Genomic DNA, 11,364 nt, shown 5'->3' with positions numbered 1-11,364 from the left:
TGCATCATGAAATTTATGGCTTACTAGGTCTAGCATCAATTTTTTAAAAATACCTACATCATTCTTTTCTACAGTATTACTTGTATAAATTGATTTGGTGGTAGGCGGTTCTTTCAAAGTGATCATTTTCAGTGCAGAAAAAGAATGGTTCCAGCATTCTCTAAAAAACTGGAAATAAATCCCCAATATTGTATGATTCAGCTATGTTATTTAACTATTTGAAGTCAAAATGTTAAGCTTGATTGTCTAGCCTTGTCTAGGTACGAGATGGAAATCTCTAAGTCTCTGGTTCCTGCCTGCTCCCTGCAGAGAGATGTGGATATAGTCTGTATAGACCATAGAGTAAAAAGCTGCAGTTAGATTTTCACCATCATATTGTAATGCATAACTCAAAAGTCCTACATTATAGATTGACTACTTCATATTTTATGTACAAATATTTTCATTTCAATTAAAGATAGATAATAATATAATCATCCTGTACATACATGTAGTTTAAAAAATAAATGATCCAAAATAAAATTGAAGCCCTCTTTGTGTCCCTATCCAACCACAATCCAAAGTTTCCCACTGATAATGCTACTGAATCTGAGGCTTACATTCCCATTTTAAAAAATAGATTTTCATATAAGACATATTTTTAATTTTAAAAACTTTATGTGAATTTTATCATATTGAATGTAGACTTCTCTAAATTGTTTTGCATGCAATATTATGGAAAAATTGCATATTCTTTTAAATATGCTAACATTTCTTCTATTAAATAGTTATTTAAGTTTATGAATAAGTACTTGGTAATGCCTCATCCTCTTTATCTACACATCTATTCTTTTCTTCTCATCTATCAAATCTTCTCTAAAGTCTTTTCTGCAGGTGCTCTCACCATATCCTAAACCCCCACTTACTTGACCTCACATTTTGCTGTGGTCACTGCATAGTTCCCATTGAGATTACCCATTGCTTTTGATACGTTCAGTGGGATAAATTTAGATATTGTTGAATCTGAATTTTCAACTTCATTCAAAAATGGTTATGACTTGTCTCTTCCAGATAGATTCTCTTCTGATCAGCTCCACACTATGGTTTATATAAACACCTTGGATTTTGAACTAGATTTTTGATTCCTACCTGTTCTTTCTCTTCATTAATAATCACAGGTCTTCCAGTTTGGGCATTATTTCTTGAAAGAGTCTTAGCAAACTTTATCAAAAAATATTGGTTGGGTCTATGATCAAATTTCCAAAATCTAGTACTTCTATCTTTTTTTCTACTACTTAGTTCATTCTGCTGGCACTTAAAAAAAAAAGAGAGATCTTTAAAAATAAAGAATAATCTGTCTGGACTATCTCACACCAAAAGAGAATCTCTCTAGAAACCTACTATTAGAAAGCAATATTTAGTTTTGAATTTGGACAGTAGACTCAAGTACTTCTCTCCTTCTGAGCTCTTTAGCCTGTATTTCATATGTTATGTGCATCAAATCTGTTACCTCAACCTGGACATGTTAGACCAGAAATCACTGTAAATGTTCAATACAAACTACAGTGGGTGGGTCTGAGGGGAGTCAACAGTATTTCCTTAGCTTGATGAAGAATGCTGCCCAAGAACACCACTGTGAGACAGCCAAGTGGCCCACCCAGATTCTCTCTTTTGGAAAACATAAACACTTGATGAAAAAAGCAGAGAATCACTAGTACTCAGTTGAAAATTAGGTTTTATTCAAAATAAGGCCTGCTCTGCTTTCATGAAAATGCAAAACGAGATAGTGGTAGAGTTTAGAATCCATATGCTTTACTAGTTGTGTGATCTTTGGAAAATTACATGTCTTCATTGAGTCCCAATTTCTCTATTGGTAAAATGAGAATTACAGTAGTACTCACTTATTTGAGATACTAAGAGAGACTATTAATTTTAAGAATGTAAACGCTCAATGTTTAAATAACAAGCTATCAATAAAAAGACAGTGCCATTATTACTTCAGTTTGGGAAGAACAGTGATTCAAGTTCCCCGGACAGCTGGAGAAACCACATGCATTGCTTATCCTTAAAATAATCCAAAGTATAGTATAGCTATGTTCCTTTTATGTGGTCTTAAAAAGCTACCTTAATAAAAGGATAAACATGAAAAACAAACAGAATTTACTCTGTTGTACAAATAAATCCCAGCAAATCAAATGGATCTTTCAAAAATAGAGTAAACACAACACACACACAAACAAAAATGTGATTATATGCATCCTCATGTAAGAGGTTCCTACTACTCTTAGATTTATTTTATTTTAAAAAACTTGGTTCATTTTCTCTTTGTAGGAATAGCACTAAGTAAAAATAAATGAATATATAGACACCAAATGTTGATTCTTAAAAATCTAAACAAAATTAAACAATAAAACTGTATCGGTCTGTGCAGGCTACTATAACGAAGCCATAAACTGGGCAGCTTTAAACAAATGTAAATTTATTTCTCACCATTCTGGAGGCTGGAAAGTCCAAGATCAAGGTGCTGGCAGATTGATTCAGTGTCTGGTGAGGGCCTGGTTCCTCACAGACAGCAATCTTCTCCCTGGGTTTTCACGTGGCAGAGGGGTTGAGGGCTCTCTCAGGCCTCTTATAAAATAAGGGCCCATTTATAAAGGTTCATCCCTCATGACCAAAGGTGCTGCTTCCTACCATCATTATATTGGTGATTAGGTTTCAACATACAAATTTTGAGGGGACAAAAACATTCAGGCCATAGCAAAAACCAATCAACCAACCAACCACACATTCAAAAGCAAATAAAAAACAGGATCACTTTTCAATAGAATACAAGCCCCAGTGAATTTCACTGGAAAATACTACATAACTTCTCTGGCTTATTTAGTCATATGCATCGTGGTTATGAAAGGGGTAGGCAGAAGGTGGTTAATATTCTCCACTTTCTGCTAAACATTTCATATCAAGCAAATGTATAATTTGGACAAATCACTGGTTAACATATTTGTTTATTCTCAATTATCAATTTTTTTTCAAGTTGGTCTTATGGCATGACTGTTCTCAATATAGTAGTCATCATTTTGAAGTGACTGGTAAAAACATTTCCATAACTACCCAATTCACTCAGGCCCAGCCCTGGCCGACAACATACCCAGTTACTACAACCATGTGAATGTTCTTCCTGATATCATATCCTACCTCTCCTCTCTTCACTCACTGGGCCTCAATTACTGGTTCCCTTTTACACCTTTGATTATGACAATCTTATATGGTATAGTCATTATCGTCTTATGGGACCACTGCTATATATATGCAGTCTGTCATTGACCAAATTGTTATGTGGCATATGACTGTATTTGTTGGATAAACTGAACAGATAAATAAATAAATGAACAAAGGAATGAATGAATGAGGGGATAGACATTACGGACTTTCCAAAGTGTAAATATTTAAAGTTGATATTTGGAAGAGAATACAAATCTCTAGATAATAGGTAAATGGAAAATGAAGATACTGATTTGTGTTTTTCCTACTTAATGTTTTAATCAAGATAGATGATAAAAAATTGTACTAGGTAGGAAATGTTTCTGGGAATCTGCTACTAAAGGTTTATGTTATCTTACCATAAAGATGATAATTATGTATTCATTCTTTATCAGATATTAAATTAAATTCTTTATATACATTATATAATTTTATAGTCTTGATTCACTTTATTGCTAAATAAACCTTTGCTCAAGAAACTACATTATATGATATATATGTGGATGGCATTCTAATCTTAAATTTAACTTCTGCTTTCTATATAAATGAGTCACAGTATAATGGGGGAATTTTCAAATCATCAGCAGAGACTAAAAAGTGATTACCTCTCAAATAAGTGAAAATTGAAGGAATTTGTTTAGAAAATATTTTGGTTGAAAGTACAAGGTGCTTATGCTGACCAGCAGCCCTAATTTATAAAAAGGTGGGAGAAGGAAAGGGAGAAAGTAAAAGTGATTATTTTTATGACTGCCTCCTCTCTCACATACATGCACTCGCCTACACACACACACACACACACACACACACACACACACACACACTCGTTAATATATCTTGAATTTGGCTGATGTCTTTTGACAATCAATAGACAAATTCTGTTGTTACCTATAGACAGTATGAAAACTGAAACACTACCAAGTCAGTAGTTGGAGCTACAGGTATTATGGATGACCTGGTAGGAGACACTAATGCTAATGAGGACATCCCATAATGCAAACCCCATAAGGCTAGTTTGAAAGGTCTCTTATCTTCCTGGATTCAGCCTTAACATGCAGCCAAAATTAGTTTGTGCTTGAATAAATGTAAAATTCCTTGACCTGTCATCTGCTTATAACTTTATGTCTTCTCTACACAAATAATGGATATTGAAAACTATAATGAGTATAAAGTCTTTGTTAATGCTTTTTTTCTGATACTGAATAAAGTGTGGAAGATTCTCACAATCATTTAAGGAGCCTTATCTGGCTTCTACTATGGAACAAAGAGCACTTACTTCTATGAGTTTGAGTACACAGAGAAAACACATATAGAGGCATGTGAAAAAAGTCTACAGGTTTAACTATTATAAATAAATAATGATAATTAACATTTATGCCACATTTATTATGCCCAGGTATTATTTTAAACATTTCATATATATTGAGTTATTTATTTACTTTCAAAAAATGTTTATTAACTTAACATTAAATTGATGCCAAAGGTAATTATTTCAAATTTGTCTTTGTTTTTTAGCCAAATACATAGACATGGATATAAATAGGTATAGATTGATATAGCTACAAATAGATAGATATTCATTTCACAGGCAAGCACTAGTTAAATAGAAGATGATGTTTAAAATGACAAATTATACCTAAAGCATATTTAAAATGTTAATTAAAAAGGAAAAGTATATAATTATGTTACATGTATGTAAGTCTCAAAAGGAAATTAATCCAGGTTCCTGAAAAAGACAAACATAAAATACTTCAGGCAGATTTTCTACTTTACATACAAGAAAACCAATGCAAAGGAAGTTACATAAGTTTCCCATTCCCAAGGGGTAGAAAGAGAATTCATACCCAAAGCAGCTCACCTCTGTATTAAGCACTTCTATAAAAAAGACTCAGGAAAAAGCACAAACCTGTAAATTCAAGATAAATACCTTCAAACCCTCAAAACAGCAAAATAATTGATACAGGAAAATACTAATTATTAGAAAGAACTTCTAAATTTTTATTTGCTTTATCAGTGAAATTTTAAAGAACATTTAATTGCTGAAAAAGTAGCAACTTGAACACAAGAAAGAATCTTTAGAGATTAAAGGTATAATTTTTGAATAATACAACCACAATAGCAATAGAGGCAAAACTAGTCAGATTTTTCTGAAAAAACCGACAGAAAAAAAATAGAACGTAGGAGGATGCAGGAAATATACCAATAATTAGGAAAATAAAATGTCAGGCAGGGGAGTTGGAACATTCAAGGAAATAAAAAACAAATTTCTTATTAAGCGAAAAAAGATTGAACAGTTCAAGATAAAAGGGTCCACAGAGTAACAATCATCCCTAATAAAATAAACAAATAAATGACTATCAAAAGACAGGCTGTGATACATGTGTGTACCTTATAAGCTAAAGAAAAGTTTAACAATTATTCAGAAGAGAAAATCCAGATTATCACACTTCCATTTTGTAGCATAAAATCTAAGACAAAATAGTGATAAACCTCATTTCTAAAGAAAAAGGATTTTAGTCACATAATTTTATACCTCACTTTTTAAAGCAAAAACTCTTTTTTGTGTTAAGTCAAAGTAAAGATATTTTATGAATCTATGATTATGAATGTGTTGCTTTTATAACCCTCCCTAAATATACTTTATTAAAGGTAATTCACAAGGAAAACAAAGAATCCAGATACACAACTCAAAACTAGGTGTAAAATGTATGCAAATTTAAAACTAATAATGCAACAAAGGGTAGTGTAGAGAAAGAAGAAAATAAAGCCTAATACACTTTCTTGTTGCATATTGTTGGGAGCTAAAAGGGAATCTCTTTTTCTCTCCCTTTTGTTTTCTATAGATATGGACGTGGTAGAAGACACAGGCACAAGTGCATAGATATTTATAGGTAACCAAAAGTAACAGGCACATTGGAAAAATGTGCCTATATTTCCAATCCTGAGTAAGATTTAAAACCAAGAAATTTGCTAATAGTAAAAAATACATATAATTATCCCAAACAAAAAAATTCAAAAGTAACAGTACTTTGGGTTATAGAAAAAGATGATACTTTTAATTCATCTTTGAGATTATTATTCCCTTAATAGAAAACATCAACAAAGGTATCCCACCAAAATTAGAGACCAATTTGATTTATAAATATCAGTAGAAAACAATTATAAAACATCTGAAAAGTATCCAATATTACAATAAAATAAAAATAAGTTTATCCAAGTAAGGTTTACTCTTTTTATTCTAAGAATGTATATTATGTTGCACATTAAGATGCATGATAATATAATTTACTAAAGTAATAGTTTAAGGGAAGAAAATTGATATAGATTATATTTATAGATGCTGAAATATTATTTGATATAACAGCATGCATTCTTGAATAAAAACAAATATAAACTCCTGGTGAATTAAAAGATCGTAAAACTGGCATTGGATCTATCTAAAACGAAGAGCATAGATGAACAACTAAATGTGATGTTTTTCAAGCTCAAATACCTACAAGTCAAGCATGCAAATAAAGTATGTAAATCAGTCAGTGTTGGATTTTCTGGATTAATCCTTCATGGTTAATTTTTATTTCAAAGCATGTATTTTCTTTTATTTTATGAGAGTTCCTCAATTTTGCCTTCTAGCTACTCTACTCCTTGATTTTTTTCTTTAATTCTAGCAATCAAAATTTTTATTTCCAATAACCCATTCTTACATGCAAATCTCTCTCTCTTTTAAATAAAAGTCCATCATTATTTAATGTATGCTTGATCCACAGATTTGAACTCCCATCTCTAATCTCAAGTTCACAGCAAGTGACAACCAAGTGATAGTCCCAAATCAAATGTAACCTAAGAGGCTTCTTTCTATCTGCTCCATCCATAAACTTCTTCTGTACATCTTCCTAACACTAATTCCCACATATAATGAAAGGAACAGATGACCTTCAATTCCACTTGACAGTCCAGGTTTCTTACACAGTGCACAACTCTTTAGTGATCTCTGCAACCAGCTGTGTTCTATCCACTCTTCTCCACTCTCATTCTGTCCCTAACTGGATGCTTTGAACTATGGCAACTGTCTTAGTCCATTTGCACCACCCTAACAAAATACCATAATCTAGGTGGCTTGTAAAAAACAGAAATTTATTTCTTACCCTTCTGGAGACTGGGAAGTCCAAGATCATGTCACCAGGTATCTGGCAAGAGCTGACTTCCTGGTTCACACATGGCTGTCTTTTCTCTGTGTCCTCACACATTAAAAAAAAGGGCAATGAAATTCATTGAGGTCTCTTTTATCAGAGCACTAGTCCCCTGCCCAAAAACCTAATCACTTCTGATGGGCACCACGTCCTAATACCATCACATTGGGAAAGTAGCCTTTAATATATGAATTATGTGGGGACACCCACATAATTCACAATTCTATAGAATTCTTCCCCTGGCCCTCCAAATCCATGTACTTCTCCGTACCTCTCCCATGCAAAATGAATTCAATCTAATGGCCCCAAAAGTCTTAATTAATTCTAGCATCAACTTAAAAGTCTAAAGTCAAAAGTTGCATCTAAATATCATTTAAGTAAGATTTGAATGAGAATCAAGGTACAATTCATTCTGAGACAATTCTCTCTTCATCTGTGAACCTATGAAATTAAATATATAATGTGCTTCTAAAATACAATGGTACAGGCATATAATAGGCATTCCTATTCTAAATGGGAGAAATAGGAAAGAAGAAAGAAAAGACAGTCCTGAACAACTCCACAACCCAAGGGGACAAGTTCCATTAGATTTTAAGGCTTGAGAGTATGACTTTTTGGCTCAATGCTCTGACTTTCAGGCCCGCTGGAGCACAGATTCCACCTCTGGACCCTCTTGGGCAGCAGAGTACCCCACAGCTTTGCCAGGCAGGAGTTAGTTCCCAAAGCTCCAAGCAGCCAGACCTCCCTGCCTCCACTGGGCATTACCCTACTGCAAGATCTCTGTTGTGACTCTTTTCCCACATTTGTTCTCTGTGTCTGTCCCCTGAGGGCTGGGGTTCCATGCCATTGGCTTTCCTGGGGTGGAATCCTGTGCCCATGGCAGTTCTCCTGGGCATCATTTGCAACTTAGGTGAAGGCATCCATGGCCTCACAGCTTTCCTGGGCACAGTGTAAGCTGCACAGGGGCCTGCTGGAACTGTGCCTGTGGCAACTGAGGAGCATATTGCCAGAGTGTGGAGCCTGAGATGTGAGGATGCACTGGGAAAATCATGCTGAGATCCCACAAGCACTAAAGACCCCTGTGAGACCAGTTTGATGATCTCTGAATTGCCTTCAAGGGTCATTCTTCCATTATCTGAGGGATGGCCCCTAGCTTCTGCGGAGATGGCTGACAAATCTCCTTATCAAATGGTCATTTGGCTGCACCATCATTTTTCTTTCCCCAGTAGGCTTTTTTGTTCTCTTCAATATGGATAGACTAAGAACTTCATAAATCATTAAATTCTGCTTGTCTTTTAATCAACAATTCTGTTTTTAAATTATTTTTCTTTTCTCTTGTTTTACTATAAGCAGTCAAGAGAGACCAAGTTGCTCTGTCTGCTTAGAAATTTCCTTAGGTAAATATCCAGTTTCATCACTTACAAGTTCTACTTTTCACAAAATACTAGAACACAATTCAGCAAAGCTTTTTTCCCACTTCATAATAAGAATAAATTTTCCTTCATTGTCCAATAACATGATCCTCATAACCATCTGAGACCTGATCAGAATGACCTTTACTGTCCATATTTCTATCAACATTCTGTTCAGAGTTGCTTAGGTCTTCTCTAAGAAGACTGAGCCTTTCTATACAGCTCTCCTTTTCTTCTGAGCCCTTACCAGAGTCATTCTTAACAGGACATTCATAGTGACATGTACTTTCTCTAGCCAGTACACCAAAACTTTTCCACCCTTTACTCATTACTTCGTTCCAAAGAATACAGCATCTTTATCTTTAGTAAATATTTCCTAACTGATCTCCAGTTTACTGTAATTTCCTCAAACAGTGTATGAGCATTTTTATTTCTCTCTATATTATCAGATGTTAATATTTTTCAATCTAATATATAAAATCATATCTAATTGTTGTTTAGTTTGAGCTTCCCTAATTATTATTGTGTTTGGATATTATTTAATATATTTATTTTCCATTTGTTTTCTGTACTCTGAATATGTTGAAGTATTCTCCCAAGTTTCTCCATGCCTTACTCACTCTTATCTACTAGTTCCTAGCACAAATGGCATTGCTTTAGAGAGGCCATCACAGATCCTCACATATGTGGCTTCTAATTACTTTATTTCTCATCTTCCTGAAAATGTCCTTCATAACACTGATCACAACAATTCCATCTTGTTTAATTATTTTTTTTCCTGCCTCTGTTTCCCAAACCCCAAAGCAATGTGCTCCATCTGTACATATAACTCTTTTTATGCTGTAACTCAATGTCAAAAAAGACCTCATACATGGTATGTAGTAAAAAAATCTCCTATTGGATAAAAAGAGGAAATAGGTTAATTAACCATAAAGCAATTTTGTGCCAACTGTAGAAAATTTCCACTAGAATGTAATTTCCAGGAAAAGAAGGACTTTATTTTATTAATTATTGGCCTAAAACAATTCCTGGCAAATAGCAGATACTTAATATATATTTGTGGAATTGAATTGTCTTTTGGTTGCTCAGAAGTCATTTGAGCTAGTTAGTTGCTATTTTTTCATCTCCATGACATATGGTTAAAATTGCTTTAAAAAATCAAAACCGTATTAGTTTCCAATTAAAATGAGTATTTGGTGTTAAACCCCCTCTGCACACACACATTTTATCTCAGCAACATATAATATGGGGGCTAATCTAAATCATGGTAAAAATTTTCCTTTAAATAAGAGAAAATTTAAAAAAATAAGGCAAAGTCAATATTAATGTAATAAGCCTATATAGATGGACAATTAAATGACATTATAAAGGATCATCTTTAGAGCCTTCCTAGGCATTTAAAATAACTCTATTATGTGGGGAAGCACATAAAACAGCACAAAAATGAGTTGACACTTTGCAGGTAGCAATTATTGCCTTAAGTAGGAAGTTTAAATGTTTGTTTTTCTTTTATGCCTTATGAAGGTAGAAAGGTCTTCTCATAAGTAAAAGAGATAATGATGTTTACTAAAAGATTATAAGGAGCTGTTGTTTTTTGAAAAATTGCCTGAAATCCTAGGCTAAAGATCAAAACACTCTTTTACAAAGCATATCTGAATAATGTGTGATCTGAAGATGGAGGGAGCTGTACTACCAAATCTCTGCTGGAAGTATAGTTTTTCCAAGTACTACTCATTTTTGTTTTTTTGAGCAATTACATTAGAACAAAGAAGAGTGATCATATTTCTTCCTGTAGGCAAAGAAGAGAAGCATATGAAACTGCTCAACATTATTTGTTTATGTTGGCTTACGTTTCTTCCTGTAGGCAAAGAAGAGAAGCATATGAAACTGCTCAACATTATTTGTTTATGTTGAGCATAAACTGTATTAATACCAGTTTCTTCTTATTGTTTAGCTGGGTCCATATGTGTCACAGTTGTACACTTTTGAACCAACCAATAACTTGGTTACAACTAACACATGCATGAGCATTGCTACAAAGAAGCTTTTTGTTGATTGGAAAATAAACTTCACGAGAAAAATGAAGTTATTCTGCTTAGCTGACCTAGGCTGGGAAATTAGCTTAACTCAGCTCTTCCCCAAGCATCTCAAGTTCTACTCCTATGACAGCAGGAAAGCCTAAGCATGTCTTCAGGGCTCTGGCAGGAACACAAAATTACAAATAGAAACCTACACACACAAAAAAATCTCTTAGAGCCCAGGCTTAGAACTGGTATTTTTACTTCAGCTTCAGTCTCTTGAACAAGCACACATAGAGCCAAAGGGATAACCAGGTCACCCTGCTCATAGTGGGACGATATTGCCATATACTAGGCAAAAAGTGTGGATACATACCAGAGAAAGATGAAAAAAATTGAGCCCATGGACACTTTGACCATGACTTTTGTTACTCCTTCCAGCAGTGTTTTTTTATTTTATAATGTTAACATAGGTGAGCTCAAAGAAAACACTTCAGAGAATTTAGGTCT

The sequence above is a fragment of the Galeopterus variegatus genome, unplaced genomic scaffold (genome assembly GCF_000696425.1).
Source record: "Galeopterus variegatus unplaced genomic scaffold, G_variegatus-3.0.2 Scaffold1928, whole genome shotgun sequence".
Taxonomy (NCBI): Eukaryota; Metazoa; Chordata; class Mammalia; order Dermoptera; family Cynocephalidae; genus Galeopterus; species Galeopterus variegatus.
This window is presented reverse-complemented; position numbering follows the sequence as displayed.